This window comes from Octopus bimaculoides, chromosome 21 (genome assembly GCF_046866305.1).
Source record: "Octopus bimaculoides isolate indiv1 chromosome 21, ASM4686630v1, whole genome shotgun sequence".
NCBI classification, from domain to species: domain Eukaryota; kingdom Metazoa; phylum Mollusca; class Cephalopoda; order Octopoda; family Octopodidae; genus Octopus; species Octopus bimaculoides.
The window spans coordinates 18,175,059-18,198,693 of NC_142948.1; positions in this window are offsets into that span (position 1 = coordinate 18,175,059).

Here is a 23,635-nt window from a genome sequence, read left to right on the forward strand (position 1 = left end):
TCGATGTTAACATATCAGTTTGTATATCAATAAATGTACATGGGGTGCGTAGCTGAAAATATTATTTTTAAAGTAATTAACAAAAAACAAATGAAATAAAACATAATGAAAAGTAACGATTTCTTTCCCTTTTATAATAAATGAAAAATAATGCAATGAAATCTTATCACTTCAAATCACTGCTAAATAGAAAACTGAAATCAAAATAAATAAAAAGCACATACAAAGCATTAAATATTTAGTATTTCTTTAATATTCCCAACAAAAATAATGCAGTTTTATATTTTATTTTTCATATATGATTGATTGCAATATTTCCTTCATGTAAAGTTTTATCTCTAAAGATTTCACAACTTATTAAGAATGATTGATTCGAAGAAAAAAACTTGCAGAGATAATTTGGAATTTTGTTATAAGGCAGTGGTGCGTCCTATAAAATATTCATATAAAAATAAACACTTCTCAAACATACTCAAGAATCCTTCAGCAGTATATAAGTGTGCTGTTACAGGAATATATAACCAAAAAAATATAACGTTGTAGATTTTATCTGATTTCAGATTCACCAATTTCTCACGGCGTTACTTTAAGATTCATCTTAGTAAAAGAATTTCAAAAAATGCAGTCGTACATTAAAATAAACCCGGATAATGATCATCTGGGAAACAAATTGTTTGTTATAATAATAATAATAATAATAATAATAATAATAATAATAATAATAATAATAATAATAATAATAATAATAATAACAATAATAATAATAATAATAATAATTTCCGTTGCTTTTTGTTCTCTGCATGATACACCTGACCTTGGTACTTAGGGAAATGAACCTGCAGTACCAACTAAAGGAAAAATCCCAAATAATCAAGTACCTTCACTTCATGGATGATTTGAAACTGTATGACAAAGATGAGACAGAAAAGATTTCCTTGGTAAACACGGTCCACCGTTTTAGTGCTGATATTAGAATGGAATTTGGACTCAAGAAGTGCGGAATAATCTACCTAAAAAGAGGCAAGGTGCAGTCCCTAGCAGGGATAGAATTACCGAATAGAGACTTGATAAAACAAATTTAAACGGAAGGCTATAAATAACTTGGTATACTACAGCCCAACGAGATGATGGAAAAGAAAATGAAAGAGCAACCGAGGATGGAGTATTTTCGAAGACTGAGGTTGGTGTTGCGCTCAAAATTGACTGGATGGAATAAAATCCTAGCAGTTAATACCTGGACGATAGCATCACTTTGGTATGGCTCGGCAATTATAAAATGGCAAGAGAGAGAAATGAAGAAATGGATACCAAGACCAGAAAATTTTGACAGTACACGGAGCCTTCCACCCTAAGAGTGATACAGATAGGCTGTACTTGTCCAGAAGAAAGGGTGGGAGATGTTTCATCAGTTGTCAGTACTTTATTAAAGCAGAAACAAACAGCTTCCGGTGTTACATATAAAAAAATGCTGTGGAGACACTGTTGAAACATACGAAGGCCGGTGTCATCAAGACTGAAAATTGTGTAACGAAATAAAAATCTAAATAGACGCAGGCGTGGCTGTGGTAAGTAGTTTGCCTACCAACCACACGGTTCCGGGTTCAATCCCACTACGTGGCACCTTGGGCAAGTGTCTTCTACTATAGCATCGGGTCGACCAAAGCCTTGTGAGTGGATTTGGTAGACGGAAACTGAAAGAAACTCGTCGTATATATGTGTGTGTGTGTATGTATGTGTGTGTGTGTTTGTGTGTGTGTGTGTGTGTGTGTGTGTGTGTGTGTGTGTGTGTGCGTATGTTTGTGTGTCTGTGTTTGTCTCCCCACCATCGCTTGACAACCGATGCCGGTGTGTCTACGTCCCCGTAACTTAGCGGTTCGGCTAAGAGACCGATAGAATAAGTACTAGGCTTACAAAGAATAGGTTGCGGGGTCGATTTGTTCGAATAAAGACGGTGCTCCAGCATGGCCGCAGTCAAATGACTGAAACAAATAAAAGAATAAAAGAATAAGAGAATAAGAAATGAACAAAAAATAGGAAAAGCGTGGAAGGAAAAGAAAATGTACGGTCAGTTTGAAAAAGATTTGAACGCCAAGACAGATACAGAGGACCGGTGGCTATGAATGAGAAGGGTTGACCTGAAGATAGAGACAGAAGTACTCATATGCGCAGCTCAGGAACAAGCATTAAGGACCAACTATATGAAGTGCAGAATAGACAACACCACCGATAGCGACAAATGCAGAATATGCTGTGACAAGAGTGAAATGGTATGGCACATCGTTAGCGAATGTCCGAAATTGGCACTACGTGAATAAAAAAGACGCCATGACAATGTGGCAGGAATGATCCATTGGGAGTTCTGTGGAAACCACGGCCTACAAAGAGCGAAAACATCGTACGAGCAAACTCCAGACGGAATCACCGAAAATGAGAATTGCAAAATCATATCATGGCCCAGTGATAAAAGGATCAATGTGAAAGAAGAAAAAATAAACAACTACGACGATTCGAAGTGGGAAATACGAAGGTTGTGGTCAATGAAGAGTGTAGACGTGATACCAATAGTAATTGGTGCACTTGGTAGTATCAGCCCTCAGCTACCAACATGGCTGAAAAAGATTTGTGCAAGTGTGAAAGTAGAACACCTACAAAAATCAGCATTGCTTGGAACTGCAAGAATTCTTAAAGCATAACCAATAAACAAGTGTCACCTTAGTCTGCTGGCTGTGGATAGCTGATACCATCATAACCAGAAAATAAGCTGTGAGTTTTCATATAATGATATTGTTGTTATTATTATTATTATTATTATTATTATTATTATTATTATTATTATTATTATTATTATTATTATTATCTCCTTAAATTCATTAGTACATAATAAAGAAGAAGCACTACCTATTCGATAAGATTTAGCCTTACAAACTATCTCCCCAATTTAAATTGTACATAATATTTTTAGATTTTAGTTCCCATATATATTTACTAAGGCCAGTAGAATTAATTAAATTTCTATTCTTAAAAGAATTCATATGTTGAGCCACACGTGATTCAATTTTGTTAGAAGTCGACCCCATGTAAATAGTATTTGAATCATAACTATTCATACTATTATCATCAAGCAAAGTCACTACACATTTATGTACTACATCCTCCAAATTACAGTTATTATTAAATTTACATTTATTTTTATCTCTACATGTACAATTAATTATGTTCTGGTCTGTATCATTATTATTATAGGAATAATTACTTGATTTGTTTTTTTTTAAACTTATTCAGCTTAAATTTATTAAAAGAAGAAATAATATTACCAACGTTATTAGTAGTAGAATAACATAATTACCAACTCCAAAATTATCACTAGAAAAATGTTATTATATATCTTTATTATCTCTAATGAATACTTCAATTATATTCAAAGTCTCTTTAATAATTTTTGTTTTAACTTAAGCTCCATAAGGAAAAATTAGCCAAATTTTGTTCTTATTATTTCTAATATTACATTTATTTTTCATATTATAAAATTTATTATTATAAATAAAAGAATTAAATTTAATCTTTAGTCTACTATTATTATATTTATGTTTTGTATCATCATAATTCCTATTATTCATTCTATAATTACCTAAATAAAACTTATCATAATTATTTATGTTCGGTATATTATAAAAAACTAAGGAATCATTGAAAATATAATCTTTTATATTATAATTATATTTAGAATTATTAAAGAATTTAATATTACTATTATATCCCGCCTCCCTCATATATATATGTATATATATATATATATATATATATATATATATATATATATATATATATATATATATATATATATATATATATATATATATATACTGGTGGTGCTACAGTATTAGAGCTGAAACGTATAATGAGTAAAAGACTATGCATATATTCATATATATGTATATATATATATTTATTTATTTATCTGTGTGTGTGTGTGTGTGTGTGTGTGTGTGTGTGTATAAATAATACAGAATGGGACAAGGACACAAAACATCTAGACAGTTAGGTGATACAAGAAAGCGACAAAACATCCAGATAGACGATACAAGGAAACAAGGACAGGTCATTCGGAGTTTTCTTTCCTCAGTCGAGATCCAGATTATCCTTGCAATTTCAGCTGGTTATCCTCGATATTGCTCCAATCTGGCCAGCCCCAAGGTAAAACTAAGCTAAGATCATTAGATTCCTTGGAAGAAAGCAGCGAATGTATACAAAAACAAGGACGGAAAAAAAACAATGTTACACAAATACAATAAAAATAATAAAACAGGACATAAAAACAGATGTCTTTCGACTAAGGACGAATTAAATTAAGCTGGCGTGTGTGGAAATAAGGTCTTACGGCAGGAATACAAGATGTCACAGGCACAGGGATGTTGCACGCACAACGGCCGGCCAAGAAAGGAAGAATACGCTTGGCCGAACACCGGTCAAGTGGGGAGAGAGAAGAGAGAGAGGCAGAGGCAGAGGGACAAAAGAATTAGATAGGGGCGAGAAAAAATGACAGGGAAACAGTGAAGTGAAAAGTGGAGGGAAAGAAGAGACGGCAAGGAAATGTGAGCCAGCGAAAATGAAAGAACGAACGAGTGGAACGAATAAGGGTGAAGCGGCTGATAGACAGAAATAGAGTCATACAACATTTAGAAAAATGTATACTTACATATAAGAGATAAGTTGTACGTATGCCGCTATATATATATATATATATATATATATATATATATATATATATATATATATATATATACATATATATATATATATATATATATATATATATATATACATATATATATATATATATATATATATATATATATATATATATATATATATATATATATATATATATATATATATATATATATATATATATATATATATATATATATATATATATATATATATATATATATATATATATATATATATATATATATATATATATATATATATATATATATATATATATATATATATATATATATATATATGCATAAATAATACAAAATGGGACAAGGACGGAAAACATCCAGACAGTTAGGTGATACAAGAAAGGGACAAAACATCCCGATAAACGATACAAGGAAACAAGGACAGGTCATTCGGAGTTTTCTTTCCTCAGTCGATATCCAGATGATCCTTGTAATTTCGACTGGCGGTGCCACAGCATTTGAGCTGAAACGTATAATGATTAAAAGACTAAAGACTATACGTATATTCATATATATATATATATACATTCGTATATACATATATAATATATGTATGTACGTATGCATGTATGTATGCATATATGTATGTTTGTATGTATGTATTTAGTATGTATGCATGTGTGTATGACATCACTGCACCATACTAAACGTACATACACCTTGAAAGGCATTATGCTTTGTTTTCGTCTGAATGAAAATTTCTTCATAGATATGTTGTACTAAAACACAATACATATTGGAACAAGGCAAACATCGTCGTACCAATAAGAGAACGACAGAAATGTTTCGCCCTATTTTGTGTTTGTCATCCCTGTGATGTCTATGAATTTCGTCAAACAGGAACATGGCAATTGACAATCTTCAAAAAAGGACAAAACCTGATAATCTTTCTCGTGAGTTACTGCTTCGATGAAGTTCGTCTCGCTCTAATGTATACTGTAATCCATATAAGATTTGGAGGTGGGGTCAAATCATATATGATAATGTATACTAGGAATCCATATAAGATTGGGGCGGGGGGGTCAAATCAAACGAAATAGTAAATTGTTTAAAAAATTTGACTTTAAATGTATTTGTTGCCAGAAATTGCTACGTCTCTTTCTCCGACGTTTTACATAGTTTAACAAGTTTCCAGCCACTGAAACATGTTCTTTCGATAAAAGCTATTGCAAACCGACACAAGTAAACTTATGACAAACAAAATAAGAATCTTTGTAGTTATATCTATAAAACTTATTTTAAAACGTTGAATGACTATGGGTTACACCAGAATGAAATAGCAATGAAAGTGGTCCACAGGTAAAAAAAAAAAAAAAGAAAATGGTTGAGAAACACTGGACTAAACTCATATCGCTCAAGAGATTTTCTCTTAGACAAAATTCACGGGAACATGACTACCAACGGTGTTATGATACACACATGGTATTGTATATATGTGTGTACATATATATATATATGTGTGTGTGTGTACATATATATATATATATATATATGTGTGTGTGTGTGTGTGTGTGTGTGTGTGTGTGTGTGTGTGTGTGTGTATGCACATACATACACGTATACGAAAACACTGATGCATACATTGTGTATTTCTGGACAGTCATGCTATCAAAATATTAATCTTACTTTAAATCAACGCAATTGCTTTTACCTCAATTATCGTATGTTCTCTAGAAAATCTACACGGAATAAAATCGATTTTGATAATACTGTTTCGTCCGTATTAAGATTGTGATGTCTAGGCTACATTTACGTATTTGTTTGAATGAGTATCGATTTATATATATATATATATATATATATTTATATATATATATATATATATATATATATGTTCTTTTAAAGAATTGGTTCTCGAAGTACATATAGAGCCATAAATACTGGCTTGAAAAGCCTTTTGAGATCGAAAAAGTCGAAGAATGCCTGTTAGGCTCGAACCCACATTTCTTGTAGATATGACAGGCGCTTTACTATTGCATGAAATCAATCGTTCGAATTTTCTCTATCCATTTTAGAAACGTTATTCTTACCAGCGAGAATTCTATATCGATGACGTCACAAGAATTTATAAACTTTCAATAAAACTGTAGACCTTTCTCAGAATTGTACGCAGAGTTGTTCTCATGTATAAACTTTTCATACGGAAACTGTTTATAATATTGTATAATATGTATTCACCCGTTATTTTCTATGAATCGGAGTGCTAATTTATATGAAGAGGTTAAATGTATGCAAACATTAGAAACTTATTACGATTTATAAAGTATGAAACTAGAATATTTTACAAATAAAAATTTTAATGTGAGACAATGAATTCTAACTTCTGTACTAGTGGGAAGCGTATTACGTTTCTGAATATATAAAATTAAAATCTAAAACTAAAATACTAAGAAGAATAATGTTCCAAATATATACAGCCTAGACACATGTGTTCACGCGTATACATACATACATACATACGTACATACATACATACATACGTACATACATACATACATACATACATACATATTACTCTTTTACTCTTTTACTTGTTTCAGTCATGATTATTTGAAAAGATTTGAGATCTTACAGTCGTTTTATGAATGTACTACCCTTCGAAATGAAATCCAAAGTTGATAATCATTATTAGGTGGTATATCTACTCATTAGAGAAAAGGCTGAATTTCCGGGTAGTCAATCGAATGATAGACATGCCATTTAAAGTCGTATGATAAAAGTTTTTTGTGTAAAAACTTATTGGTATAGATGTGTATTGGTATCAATGTGGGCTAAAATGCTTGAAAAAATAATATAAATCCATGGTAAAATCCTTCGTAAGAATCTGTAATGACTGTGTAGATAAGAAGTCGCATAATTCCTTTTCTCTTCAGTTTGTAATCCATAAGTGAAAAGAATAACTGGTTAATTGTTGCTTTTGCAGTTATATAGACAAAACTGGAAGATATCATTATTATATTTTATATATATACAAAAATAGCCGTGTGATGACCCAGTATAGAGTAAATTAATGTGTTATATTTAAAGTATTATATCTAAAATCAATTTGTTATATATTAGAAGAGTACAGGTTCAAATTTCAAGAAGACACATTTCAGGCACTCATCTAATGGATAATCTATATTATGTGAACATGTGTATAATCTAAAATAATTCAATTTTGAGTTTCTATTTTCTTACTTGCAACAATCCTACTATTTTATTATGATACCACTATGAAATACAAGATATTAATGTGAATCTTATCTTGATGATCTCTTATAGTGTTTAAAATTTTTATAAAACGTATGTCTACATGTGGATAATGTTTCCGATTAGCGATTAATTAAATTATTTTGTTTATATAGTAATATGTATAGCGATTCTTTTGTACATAGACAGCGGATAGAAGATTTATGGGTATATCGTGCAGCTGAGTCTATAATTTACTAGAATAATTTATAGTTAACGTTTTTTTTTTGTTTTTTTTTTAGTTTATGTACATATGTAGCCAATAAAGTAGTGTTATTCGTAATATTCGGCTTAAATGATTGTATATGTGCTAAAAATCTTTGTTTAAAGTTAATGAAACTCCCTATATATACATTATTATGTGAGTTTGCAATTTTAGCAACAGTACACTTATATATAACGTTGAACCTTCTACATTTGCCATCTAAAGAATATGATTTTTTGTTTTACATGTGCAATATTTAGATGTATGTTTCAGTTCCGTGGTATAATATTTAATACTGTTATGATTATTTGTTATGGTGTGTGGTTTTGTATTTGAATTTGTTGTAGAATCATTTATAATAGAATTTGGTAAATTTACTGTTTGCATATTACTATTGTTATTAGATTGTGGTATTGAATTATCTAAAGTCCTGTCATATCCATCGGTTTGCATATTTTGAGATGTATAATTATTGGAATTTTGTTGAGATTTAGTTAATGTTATAGTATAGCTATGTACTCTCGTAATGTTATCTATTGAACTGGTGTATTATTTGGTGTTATAGAACTATTGTATATTTCATTACTAGTATTATAATTGTTAGTATTATTTCTTAAACTATATATGTATTTATTAAGTTTTCGTCTATTAGAGCTTGCGATAATTGATCCTATGTTCCGCACTGTAGAGAAAGATATTTTAATTGTTGATCTATTAAATGTATGGTGATACTTATGATTATTGGCAAAACTATTTTTGACGATGTTTAGAAATGTTTTTGCTAGTCCTTTACCATTTATTGAAAATGGGGATGTGTACCAAATAATTTCCCTATTTCCACTACTACTAGATAATTTATTATAGTCATATACTGTTTTGGGAATTTTTATGGTATTTGCCGAGTGTCTTATGTTATTTTATATTCGGTTCTATGTCTACTATAGCATTTTCTAGGTTTTTTGTCATGTCTTACGGAGGTTTGATCTTTTTGTATTAATTGAATATTATTGTTAGAGGTAAGGTTAGTTGTATTTCTTAATTTGATATTATGTGTAGTTTGGTTTATAATTCTTATAATTCTGCTCTATAATTCTTAAGTTTTGTATCTTTTATATGTTTAATATCTTGTTTAAATCCACTTACATCTAAAGCTTGATTTTAATAGTTTGGGTGATAATTGAATATTTCTTCATAATAGGAGAGATCTGAGATTCTAATAGATATACTGTTTATAATACTCTTAAGTAATGATTTATGATGGCTAGAATGAATGTTTATATATTTAGGGTATTCATTAGTTTTGTGGAAAGGAGGATAAGTGGAGGTATTTAGGTCCAGATTTACAGCTAAAGAATTACAGCTTTCTTCGAAGGAAATAGATAAACCAAAGTTTTAAAAGAAATTATGGAGTTCTTCCCTTATTTTTCCTATTTTCCTTTTGGATCGGCCATTATATATCAGGAGAGTGTCATCTCTATATAATCTTCCTTTGAGAGAAGGGAAATATTGTCTGGTCTTGTGTACTAGGTATAACCCTACCAGGTCCGTGATTTGTACAGAATCAAAAGATCCCATCAAATGAATTATTACTTGCAGCACGGCACCATAATTTATCATTAAACTTAATAAGTGCTTTTCTAGCTAATTGTATTATATCGATTTCAAATGATGTAATATCGAAGAGACTTCTAGCTAAAATTATAGCTTTGTTTAATATGATCGGTGGTATACAGGCAGAATAGCTAGTAATGTCAAATTGCAAGAAGGAAGAGTTAGTCTTATTTGGTAGTAAATGGAACCAAGTTATAACTTCTCCTGCGTTAAACCAAAGGTTACAATTGAGTTTTTTCTTCACTATAGGTATAATCCTGTCAAGTATATTTTTACTGATTCTGCCAAGGTCTGACTTGGTTGGACAAATTAATCTTATAGTAGGATTGATATTAAAATCAGATTTATGGTCCTTTAAATTGAAGTGTGGTGTATTGGAGTGTATACTTCAGTACAATCTTCGACAATACCATATTGTAGTATTATAATAAAACAGTATGATTGTTGTAAGTAAGAAAACAGAAATTTAAAATTGAATTATTTTAGATTATACACATGTCACATAATATAGATTATCCATTAGATGAGTGCCTGAATTTGTCTTCTTGAAATTTGAACTAATATATAACACGATATACAGTGTATCAGAGACAAAGGGAAGTCGTACCAGCTGATCTAGCCAGAAGGCCGGATGCATTTCGTTTCCGTGAGGCCTTGTTAATGTCATGTAGGTAGCTACTCCGCAATTTATTTCTACAAGTAATTCTTACATTTGACGAAATAACGGTACGCTCATATGTTGAAATTGAATTTTATAACATACACATGCGCATATTTATTCCCTCCTAGTCTTATGCCATCAACACTCATTGGACTACAGCGACTTGAGGTGACGTGTTGGAGGAGATAGTTGTTCAATTCGAGTACGTTACTTCTACTTGTACTTGTATTTGTTTTTGTACATATTCAGAAACGTCATCTCTCTCTCTCTCTCTCTCTTTCTCTCTTTATATATATATATGTGTGTCTTAGTGTGTGTGCGTGTGTGTGTATCTATGTATATATATACATACTTATATACATATATATACATATATACATACATATATATAGATACATATACATACATATATATATACATATATATATATGTATACACATATATACACATATACATATATGCACATATATGTACATATACATATATACACATATATGCATATATACATATATATATATACCCAAATATACATATATATATACATATATATATACATATGTATATACACACACATATATATATACACATATATATACATATATATACACACACATACATATATACATATACATATGCATATATACATACATACATTTATACACACATACATACATACATACATGCATACATACATACATACATACATACATACATACATACATCTCAGCGATTGGAAATTTTGTGAATCCTAGAAGAATAATATCGCTTTCATATTTTTTCTGCATATCCTTCCTTTAATCCACTTCTGGTTATTGCAGAAACATTCCAGTCTCGTTATTTCTGTCATTGCTGCTACTTTCATCATTTTACTTGTTTTTTTGTGATGTTTATAACGATGGTCTTTTTTCCATCAAAATCAGAAGCAGACAAAACTGATATTCTTTTCTCCCTGTTGTCGTCTGTCGTAAAAGCTACCACCGTAGTGTTTCAAGTTAGACAGTCGCTTAATGTATGCATCACTCCCCGTCTTGCCGTCGCTTTTTCATTTACACAAACTTTCAATCCTTCCCTGTTACATTTCCGAATACTGGTACCTCTTCATAAACATTTAAAAAACTTTTTCTTTGATTTCTTCTCAAATAAAAACAGATTTTGCAAAACATAGTTCAAAATCAGACAATTCCCTTTTGCCGAGGAAGGGGGAAACGGAAAACTCACCAAAACGAAGTAGGCCACGTCTTCTTTACACGTGACAAAAGTTTTAAACAAAACACGTCCTAATTTGAATGAAATGTTTGAAAAAAAAACATGTATTTTACAGAGCCAAGAGAAGCGTGCCTTTTCCTCCAATGTAGAAGAAGAAGAAGAAGAAGAAGAAGAAGAAGAAGAAGAAGAAGAAGAAGAAGAAGAAGAAGAAGAAGAAGAAGAAGAAGAAGAAGAAGAAGAAGAAGAAGAAGAAGATACGATCGAAAGAGTGTGCAAAAACAGGACGTGTCATAAAATATCAATATAGATATAATAAGAAAATGAGAAACAGTTAATAAAATAAACGAATAAAACAAATTTCAAAAGAAACAGTGCAAACAACTCTATATTAATATGAATAATTGATGAAGCCTCACTTCTAAGAAAAGATAAAAATGAATGAAATAAATTATGCACTAAAGAATATTCAAATATATATATATATATATATATATATATATATATATATATATATATATATATATATATATATATATATATATATATATATATATATATATATATATATGAACACACACATTTACATGTTTTTATGATTGCATGTTGGCACTTCTGAAGCAAATTGTATCAAAAGACTAATGTATTATACATAACACTCTAGATGCGTTCTGTCTTTCACCGATTTACGCTACAGTTTTCACACGTCCTAATGGCAAACGAAGAATTCACTGCCAACACGAACCCGTCAAAATTGATCTTCAAGCTAGCTAACTTTCAAAATGCCTCCTGGAATCTAATCAAAACTATTGATTGATATTTTCATAATTACTGATATTGTTTATTCTTATTGATATTCAGTTACGTTTTTGTAGGTTTTTTGTTCATTTAGCATTTAGTCATCATGTGGTTGTTCGTTTATATTACAATATTTTTCTGTTTTATTGATTATTGATCAAACACGTAAATGGTATAAGAAGAAAACAACGGGATATCAACAGAATTTTTTTTAATTTCACATAAAAATTAAGAATTATAAAGTAAAATAAATAATACAAAATATAATAGTAAAATTAAATATATCTTAAGCCCCACCCATAGCCGAGTTTTAAATATTATAGATCATTTAAATATTTTCTCTATTTTTGGTTGAGTTTTCTTTTTGTTTTTATCACCTTTATCTTCATAATCAATGTATAAATTGTCACACTTATGAACAGAAATAATTAGCATGAATGTCATAATTTATATGAAACGTCTTTGCCATCATTATCGTTGATTTAACCATTATAATTGTCACGGTTATGATCATGAATATCACCACATCATCATCGTCATCATCTTCGTTAACGTTGTTTCTTTCGTAATTGTCGCTAGCCGTCGTTAGTGACGTCGCCGACGGGGCACTCGTCGTTGTCCTCCTCCCAATCATTGTCACTGTACCCAGAATAAGGCGAATAAGGCGGTGAACTGGCAGAAACGTTAGCACGCCGGACGAAGTGCTTAACGGTATTTCGTCTGTCTTTACGTTCTAAGTTCAAATTCCACTGAGGTCGACTTTGCCTTTTATCCTTTCGGATCGAGTAGTGAACATTTTCGCCGACAGGAATCTTTTCTCTAGCTACATTTTTTTTTCAGGTGAAAAATGAAAAGATTTCACCAATGCAGAGCCAGAGACGTAGCTACCTGTCTTCAGTCCTTTTACTCTAGTCTTCCATATCACCTCTTTCGTAATTGCTACTACTACTACTACGAGAAGACAATTCTTACCTTCTTTCGAAAAGGAACCAGGTGGGTCAATTTTTAGAACTGACTCAGACGACAGCTGTACTCTTCTTGTCCGCGACAACAGTTGTTCAGCACAAGCCCACACGTCCGACACCTCCGAGCACTGAACAATATCATGCAGGTCGGTTTCCCTATCCTGTCCGCATCTTGGACAGGTCAATAGGCCGGGGCAACCGTGTCTTGTGAGCTTGTCTCGAGCGGGCTAGGCTCCGCGGTAACACTGCCAAGCCAGAGACTTCTGAAAGTTATCCAGGTCTTCAGCCCGAATATACTTTGGAACAGACTGGCCATTTGATTATCATCGAGACCTTGGGTTTCCCCCAAGGTATTGTCACATCCCTACTCTACCATCCGTCTATAGAAAGATGCGGTTGAACCCGAAATAAATATCCAACTAAAAGTTGTTAAAAAAAGTACCAATTTTACTGCAGCCCGCCGGTGTGAATAAAAGAGGCGTTTCTACGGGAGAAAAGAACTGGACAAATACAGCGGAATACTTTCAAGAGATGGTTTTGATATTAGAATAAACGCACCCAGCGAAGTAACGCTTACCACCCAGAAAAGGACCGTGTTCTACAAGACATTTATTGTAAAGAGTCCATTTTAATCGAAGACACCAGCCTAGGGGTCGTGGTGGAGGGACGAAGACCGAGATGTTACAAGTGTGGCCAAAAAGGCCACATAAGATCAGTATGCCCTCCACCATCGAAGACCACCAACAAACCAACAACGTTCGAAGATTCACCAGAGAAAGAAAGCCAGCTACCAAAAGAAAGCCAGCCGCCTAAAGAAGCGACAAAAAGAACGGTGGAAGAGACGGGAACGCAACTACCACCCAAAGAAGACACGGAATGGGGTACGATCACCCGAAAAAAGAAAAGCAGAAAACGTAAGAGACCCCTTCGCACTCCCTCTGACACCAGCATTCCCACCAACTCAAATAACACCACATACACACATACACACATACACACAAACTCCCAAAATTCCCCAGCAATAAAGATTACCTCTATAAACACCAAAAATGAAAAACTAACACAAGTTATACAAAACTTTGCATCTGCTTCTCCATTCCGTGTACCCGAGAACCCATCTATCCCATCCCACATACAATTCATTAAAATTGACTCATTAGGCTATGCAACCTTAAAAATGACATTCAAAGAGGATGTTGGTCTGTTTATATCAACCATTCATAAAGCCCCCCCCCCCCATCCACGACGCAAGAGAAAGCGGAGGAGGATGGAAGACCATTCTCCCTCTCTGAAATGTAAGATTGCTTCATGTTCTCGCTCAACGGAGGTTGCATAAATGTGCGAGGCATGGGTTCGGATAGGAAGCAAAGCTGCCTCTTTGGCGACCACAGGTTGATTAGTTTGCATTTTGTAGTTACTACCGAAACCAAGCTGAGTGGGCTGCAGCCTTTTTCTCTTCTCCCAAAAGGGTTAGGAGAAATTTATTTCTCCAAGCCAACCTGGAGGTGGAGGAGGAGTTGCAGTCATACTCGGGAAAAATCTGGGTTTAGAGTTAAGAATTGTCTTTGTAGTCCCGGAGGGCAGGTTGGTCGTCTTAGACGTGAATCGCAACTGTTGTTGCATCTGAGAAGAGTACAACTGTCAACCGAGTTTATAATTAAGATTGTTCCGCCGTCTTGTTTCCTCTGCGTAGTAGCTACCACGAAGGAAGTAGTGTGGAAGACCAGAGTGAAAGGGATCGCGACAGACACTTTCATCTCCAGCTTTCGGTTGGTGAACCTTTTCCTTTTCCATATGCAAAGAAAAATAAGGATGGAGAGGAGATGCCTGTCGCGCAGAATATTTCGGAAATGATGGGTGACTCTTGCAAGACTGTTGAGATTAAATGAACCTGTTTGAGCGAGAAATTAAAGAGTCTACCAAAGGATTCAGTGTTGGAATGTGGTTTGTGTGGTCGGCCACGTGCCTCACTTCATTAAATGTTTTTTATTCATTTTTAATTCTCATCCGAAATTTACACACGTTTATCATCGATTATATGTTCCATTCTCCCCCAACCCTTTGTCTGTCCTTGTATTGTCCACTCTATTTTTCAACCTTCATGGTTAATAAAGAAATTACTGTATTATCCCTTTGTAATCCACGACTGGAGGTAGGGTTTCGTATTCTACCTCCTCTCCTAACGGGTCCATTTTTGAACCAAATGTTTCGATTAATGTGCATTTGGAGTATTCCGGTTTCGCCTGAGCCGGCAATCTCACTCTGATTACCGACATAATTTTGGTAACCATGCGTTTGATTGCAGTGCTTTTCGCGTATGTCATCATGTAAGCCTTGTGTTTTCGGGGAATTTTGTGGGTCTGTATGTTTTGTCTGTCTGCATTTAGATCTGTATTACTACATGGGATGCTGGAGTTAACCGGGGTGGTATCACAATTCTTTGGTGTTTCTACTTGTGGTGTATGCTGTGTGAGTATATCTAGTCTGTTAAGTGTTTGTGTGTCGTCTTCAGTATTAATGTTTCTCTTTTTCTTTTTAGTAGTTTTGGGGGCTGACCCTGCAACCACATCTCTCTTTTTGGAACTTCAGTGAATCCTTCTTCGTCTGTGTCTTCCGTATTTTCTTCCATGATTGGGGTTGCTGTCTCGGTACTTTTCACTGGTTCACATTGGTTTTCACTTGTTTCATTAATTAGCTCGGGGCTCTTTGCATTCATGTGCCCTTTCACACCGCAGTGGTAGCAGGTGGGTGAACGACTTTCCACTACCACTCTTAATTTCTTATCTTCCGACAGCAGTATTTCTTCCGTTATCGCATTTAGTTCTTCTTCGCTGGCTTGGACAACCATTTATAGCCCATAACCCCATCAATTCAACTTCTTAGTTCTTGTGACTTGCAATATTTTGACTTCTTCCGTTTCATAAGTTATGGCTGCTACTAACCATGCTTCCTCTATTTCTGGCAGTATCCTGCCAACCCTGATTCTCGCGACTCATTTGCCGCAGTAGGTTGGCAGCAGTACCCATTCCTGTGATCTCAGAGGTTCAGTGGATTGACTGATTGCCTCTTCTTCCGTGGCAAATTTCGCGTTCACTGTGCCGTACTTTCTGGTGTAGTAGGTGGTTATACTGTTAGCATTTTCTAGGCATTTTTCAATAGCCTCCTCCGTCGCTATCTCAATTTTCTTGCTGGATAAGGTCAGCGTTCTGTATACCACTGTCGGTCTCATGGTACTATTGTTCACTTTCTCTGGAGGGGGTCAGTCACCGGTTTTCCCCCTCCTTCTGGAGCAGCTCCCTGTGACTTCCAATCTTCTCGAGGTCAACTACTACCACTTGCACTTCCAGTGTGTTTGCAGTGTTGGTCGTGCGACTATCCGCCGCTGCCGTATAACTCCCGACGTGTTCTGGCGAACACTCCATTTCAAAATTCTTCACCCCAAACTGGGGAAAAGAAAGTCAAACAAAAACCAAGCCCTTAGGCGAGACCGCAATAACAGCAACAGTATTCCGAGGAATGAACGGTAGGCAGGCATCCGCAAACAAAATCACATCCTATCAAACAAAATACATTCACTGCAGCAAAAACAACACACGTCTGGATGGTATGATAGTGGGAACAATTATATGAACTGAAAAGAACAGAAAAAATAGGGGGAAAGGGAAAAGTGGGGGAAAGGAGGGGAAAAAAAGGAAAATTTTCTTTAGAAAAAAACTATTGTCAAATTAAAGAGTTAAATGAAACCAGTCGACATTACACCTTTCATTATTATGACATTTATTCATTTTATAAGCAACCAGGATATCCAGAGGTAATGCAGAGCAATCCTCAGCTGCACAAAGACATAGAATTTAATTAAATTAAAGCAGATGAACACATTAGTATAATTACGCCTAAAATCTCCAAGAAGTTAAGGAGATAGACAAATAACATGCTGCCTTCACTCCAGCACAGAAGATACTAAGGTATCAAGAATATCAGGCAGAGTCTGTAACAATGTATATCTTCTTGATACCCTAGTAGCTTCTATGCTGGATTGAAGGCAGAATGTTCTTTGTCACAATGAGAAACGATAACAAAAACGAAAACAGAAAACGAACATTTTTTCGAACAACGAAAAAAGCAAACAGAGAAACGAGACATGCAGCATAAAGAGTATATCCTTTTGTCAGTTGCCCCTGTTCCATCTACTCCGCGTTCGAAGGCAAGGACAATACATGATTTCGTTGGAACAGTCCTTCCCGCAAAGCAAATTAAATAAAATTTGGAATTTTTTCGGAGGGTGAAAGTGTTAACAAGAACAGGATAGTGAGGACAAGACAGTAAAAACAATGAAAAAAAGTAAAAACAAGACAGTGAGAACAAGACTGTAAAAACAAACAGTGAGAACAAGACTGTAAAAACAAACAGTGAGGGCTGTTGAGCCAAGACGAGAGAAAAATTATTATGAACGCTAAGCAGAAGAGACAAAAGAAAAATACGGCTGTTTTTTAGGAAGACCAGTGGGCAGAAAGAAAGAACCCCTTTCTTCACGTGTCAGCGACGAGAGAGTCAAAGAGGTAGAGAAGGAGTCAGAGAGAGAGAGGGGTAGCGGTGAAAGGGAGAGAAGAATAAGGAAAGGGTGGGAGAGAAAAACAGAAAGGATGAAGAACAAGAGAGGGAGAGAGATTTAACGTTTTTTCTTATGTCCTGTACCCATATATGCATGTATGTATACATATAGATGTAGGTATGTACATATATGTATGGATATATGCATATATTTATATATTATTTATATTAGCATATGATCGAACGCCACGCATCCTTTTCCAAGTAAGTTTTATCTTAATAATTACAATGCGCACTCTTCTACTATCTCTTCTCTGCCTATCTCTCTCCCTCTCTTATTCTTCATCCTTTCTGTTTTTCCCTCCCACCCTTCCCTTATTCTTCTCTCCCTTTCACCGTTCCCTCTCTATCTCTCTCATTCCTTCTCTTCCTCCTCGACTCTCTCGTCGCTGACACGTGACGAAAGGGGTTCTTTCTTTCTGCCCACTGGTCTTCCTAAAGAACAGACACACTAGGTAGGACTGAGCCCGGAGTCAAGAGGTTGGAAACATGGTTCTTCCCATACAGTCAAGCAATATAGATAGATAGATAGATAGATAGATAGATAGATAGATAGATAGATAGATAGATACATACATACATACATACATACATACATACATACATACATACATACATATATTCAATAAATTGTTTTCTGAGTATATGTTAAAATTTGAATTATAAAGATATTTGGATTTTCAGTTTAGACTGAACAGAACGGTCTTGGAATTGTGTGTGCATGTGTGTATGTGTGTATGTGTGAGTGTGTGGCCCATGTAAATATAGAACTATACTGAATGGTCTTCATGTACATATTATTGGGCTTAGATATTAATATTTTAGGAGCTAAAGGCAGTGTAAAACTCACGTTCTGAGTTAAATTTCCTCTGAGGTCGGCTTTGCCTTTCGTCCTTTCGGGGTCGACATAATAAGTACCTGTTGAGCACCGGGGTCGACGTAACTGACTTACTCCTTCCTCTGAAATTGTTGGCCTTGTGTCAAACTTTTAAATCAGTATTTGACCAGTTATGTTCCTCTACACTAGGCTGGAAAAAAATGTTGATATCAACTTTGTTTTTCCTTCCACTGAAATATTTGGCTTTGTACATATTAAAACAAAGGCAGTAGCTGTCATACCAACAGAAATAGTAAGCATTTGTTTGTATGCAAAATTTTTATTTCTTTCTTTTTGTAGATTGCGACATTTTGACTTTATTTTGCTGAAAACTTAAGGCATTTCCCATGACTAATTCTAAAGAATGTTATAAATTTTTTCGACCACAAATATACTTCAGCATATTCGACTTCATCAGTTTCCATGCTTTCATTATTCATTCCGATACTGGTTTGGTGACTGTCCAGTTTGCAGGTTGTTCAAAGTAAATGATCTTGGTTTCTGCTAATCTTGAAATTATGTAAGCTGAAGTGCTGAGGAAGAGAGTTTAGAGAAGAGAAAGAGGAGAGAGCTTTAAAGAAAGAGTAAACTACAGTGTTACGGATAATGAACAAAAGTAGGGATTGGGGGAATTAGTTTTGACAACGGTTAGATACAGCTTGATAATTCAGAGTATAAACCGTTTAACGACTGTAAAATAATCCTGTTAACTAGTGATTAATGCATATTGGTTATTGAACCGTTGCAGATCAAATAAATGGGATTTCATAAGATTTAGAAGTATTGGTTATTTAATAGTAACCACTATCACGGCCATTCGAGAATATCCTTTCGTCTGCTTTATTTGTGCTTTGTCATGGACAGCAACAGATCATCATTGACACATTTTCTTAACCACAAACTGATACCCTACTTGTGAGGATGACGTTTTGTAAAACTGGATGATGTGTATTTTAGATGTTTAGCTGAGGAAATAATGGGTAAATAACTTCGAGTTTATAGTTTGTTAGGCTCGCTCTGTGGATTTAGTCTATACGGATTTCTATCTTCTTCGTTCGAAATTCTGTTAGACAGATTTTCTCGATTTTCTGACATGGAGTTGTGAGTGAGGTATTTACCTGGATTTCTCCAGTCTCATTTTGTTTCACTGTGTGTGTGTGTGTGTGTGTGTGCGCGCGTGCGTGTGTGCGTGTGTGTGCGTGTGTGTGTGTGTGTGTGTGCGCGCGTGTGCGTGTGTGCATGCGTACGTGTGTACGTGTGTATATGTTTATGTATGTACAAAGAGGTTTGTGTACATGTTTCTTGTGGTTTACACAGAGTCAATAAAACACCGACATTGCGTCCCGAGACTATCGGGAAAATGGAAGAAGATCAGTGACATGAGCTGTTAACCTTCAGCACACAAGAGTCAGGTGGTGTTATTAAGCTCCTTAACTTATTATATATGCAGTTACACAAGACAAGGGCTATGAATTATACGTGTTTTCGTAAAGTTCATTCTGCACAGTTTCACGGAAAAGGTTTTCATCAGTTAATCGCTTTGATAGAAAACATTTTAAATGCATGACCTCTGTTTACATAACATACATATATAGGTTGAATGTGTGGCCGAATATTATAAGCCGAACTTTGAAACTGAAAATATGATAGTTATACCAACAAAATAAAAGCAATGCATACTCATAATAAACGTACGTTATTACGTGTTTCTGCACATTATTAATTATTATAAATGCATACAAGGCGATGCCGGGGCACGTCCGCGGTCAAATGACTGAAACAAGTAAAAGATAAGAGATAACAGTTATACAGACACCAATAATTAAAAAACTGCTCGCAATTTTCATTGTGGTGAATCTTTAAAGTATTTATCCAGCATATTATATATTCGATTCGAAGCGATGATTTCTGTCATCTCCTAATCATGTACAATTGCTGTCTACAAATATACGATGTTTAATATTGTTAAAATTCAAAAGCAGCCGTATTTTATGTTACCTTAAGCTGTTTTCGAAAAGTGCTTACTAAGTTACGTTTAGTGAGATGCAGCAGTATTATGAAATTTTGAATTAAAATGTGATGACCATAAATACAGAGATAATATTTATTCTTTGAAATATTACAAACGGTCTAAGTTCAAAAGGAAATGTTAATATTGATGAAAAAGTTTCCAGAAAATATTCGTGACTAGCAAAAATGTTGTTATACGCACACAGGCACATACACACGCACGTACACACACACACACACACACACACAACCGAACATTTATATTTGCAGGCATTTGTATAAAAATATGCATATATGTCTGTATGTGTGTATTTCGATATATATTTGTATATGTATACGTACATGTATGTCTCTCTCTCTCTCTCTCTCTCTCTCTCTATATATATATATATATATATATATATATATATATATATATATATATATATATATATATAGGAAGAATGCACAAAAAAAGAACAAAGACAGGTGGTGTAGACAACAAACAGATGTATTAGTATAACGCTCGGGAAGTGAAAAAGTCTTTAACGTTTCGAGCCAACGCTCTTCCACAGAAAGAAACACAGAAAGAAACAAGGAGAGAAAATAAAGTATGTTTAGTGGCTAGCGATCTATAATGGCGAATCATTAAATATATATCATTATATTATATATATATATATATATATATATATATATATATATATATATATATATATATATATATATATATACATGTACGCAATACAGGAAATAAAAATGTGCTGATACAAGTCAACGTGGCCCGTGGAATGTATTTGAATAGCAAAAACGGATAACGATATATTATTTAACATATAACATACATTCTCCATTTATTACAAATACCTCATCTTCTAAAGAATGGAAAATGATACCTGAATACCAATTGGCACGACATTCTATGAGAAAGTTAGATAATCTCAAGATTATAGAATTCGCCAAAACTGACAGAGAAAGTGATGTAATAATACGTTTTCCCCAGAAAAACAAATGTCTTCTCAATGGCACGTGAACTTCTGTGAATTAATGATTCTTGTTAATACTATTATAAATGCTCCCAACAACAATTAGTGGATTGCTCTACATTCAATGGAATTTATGTTGTATGGCATTTCAATTAACTTTATCTCTGTTCATCATATACCCGATTTTTGGCAAAGCTGAGGTAATATTCTTGACTCCTTTGCATATATAACCTTGTCCGTAAATACGTTCTGCATTGATGTATATGTTTAAGTATTACATCTAAAGATGTCTAAGTATCTTCATAATGATAAAACCTCATGACGAAGAATCATACGTCATCTAGTTTCCCTTCAAGCTGGTCGCGACTAGCATCTAGTTTTTTTTTTTTACTTGGTTTAGAAGTAGAGATAATCATAATTATGTAATGTGTGTGCGCGTTTGTATGTATGTCTGTATGCACGTATGTGTATATATGTATATATATATATATATATATGTCTTCTTTTTTTTTTACTTGTTTCACTCCTTAGACTGTGGCCATATTGGGGCATCGCTTTGAACGGTGGTTTTAATCGAACAAATCGACCCCAGAACATATATTTAAACCTAGTATATATTTTATCGGTCTTTTTTGCCGAACTTCTCGCTACGGGGACGTAAACACGCCAACACCGGTTGTCAAGCGGTAATTGGAGACACACACACACACACACACACACACACACATATATATATATATATACATATATATATATATATATATATATATATATATATATATATATATATATATATATATATATATATATATACATATATGTATATACCACGGGCTTCTTTCAGTTTCCGTATACGAAATCCACTCACAAGGCTTTCATCGGCCCTAGGTTATAGTAAAAGACACTTACATAAGGTGCCACACAGTGTGACTGAACCCAGAGCTATGTGGTTGGTAATCAAGCTTCTCACCACACTCACACACACACACACATACATACATACACACATGTTTGTATGTATATAGTTTCCTTGAAACATTCATAATAATATATATTAATATATATTCTGTAATGAAATTTTACAAAGATATGTTTTCGAAGCTGTCGATGGCATATATATTGGTGAGAGCAATAATTTGTTTACAGAAAGAAAGAAAAAAAGGTTTTATTCGTCACCGTTACACAACTTAACGGTGTGAGATAAGAAGTACGCAGCGCTGAACAGAATATCATCGAGAACTCTTTCCATCCGTACAGTAGTAGACGAAACATAAACTATGAAATTCTTATCAAGCGTTCCAATTTCATGTTGATTATGTATAAAATTTAATATCATTCAGTTTTTATGTTATGCATTGATCATAAGAGATTTATTGAACGGTTAAGAAGGTTTGAAGTTATTTTCTTTATAAAAACAAATTAATTTCTTTAAAATTTCATCACCTTAATCCAAATATGCTTCTTTGAAAACATATCACTGTAAAATGTCATTAAAATATGCATTATGAAGAAAGTTTCGAGGAAGCATGTTCGTTGGGTAAGGGTGGTGGAGACTGCAGCTCTACTCATATATTTGTGTGCATATGTGTGTGGGTGTGGGTGTGGGTGTGAGAGAGAGAGAGAGAGTGTGTGTGTCTGTCGTAAAAATGTTTCTTCAATCTTGACTACTGTTTGTTTACTTTAACGTCTTGTTTGTAATTCCGATCTGTTCCTACCATTGCGCTCAAGAATTTCCCCCACTCCTTCA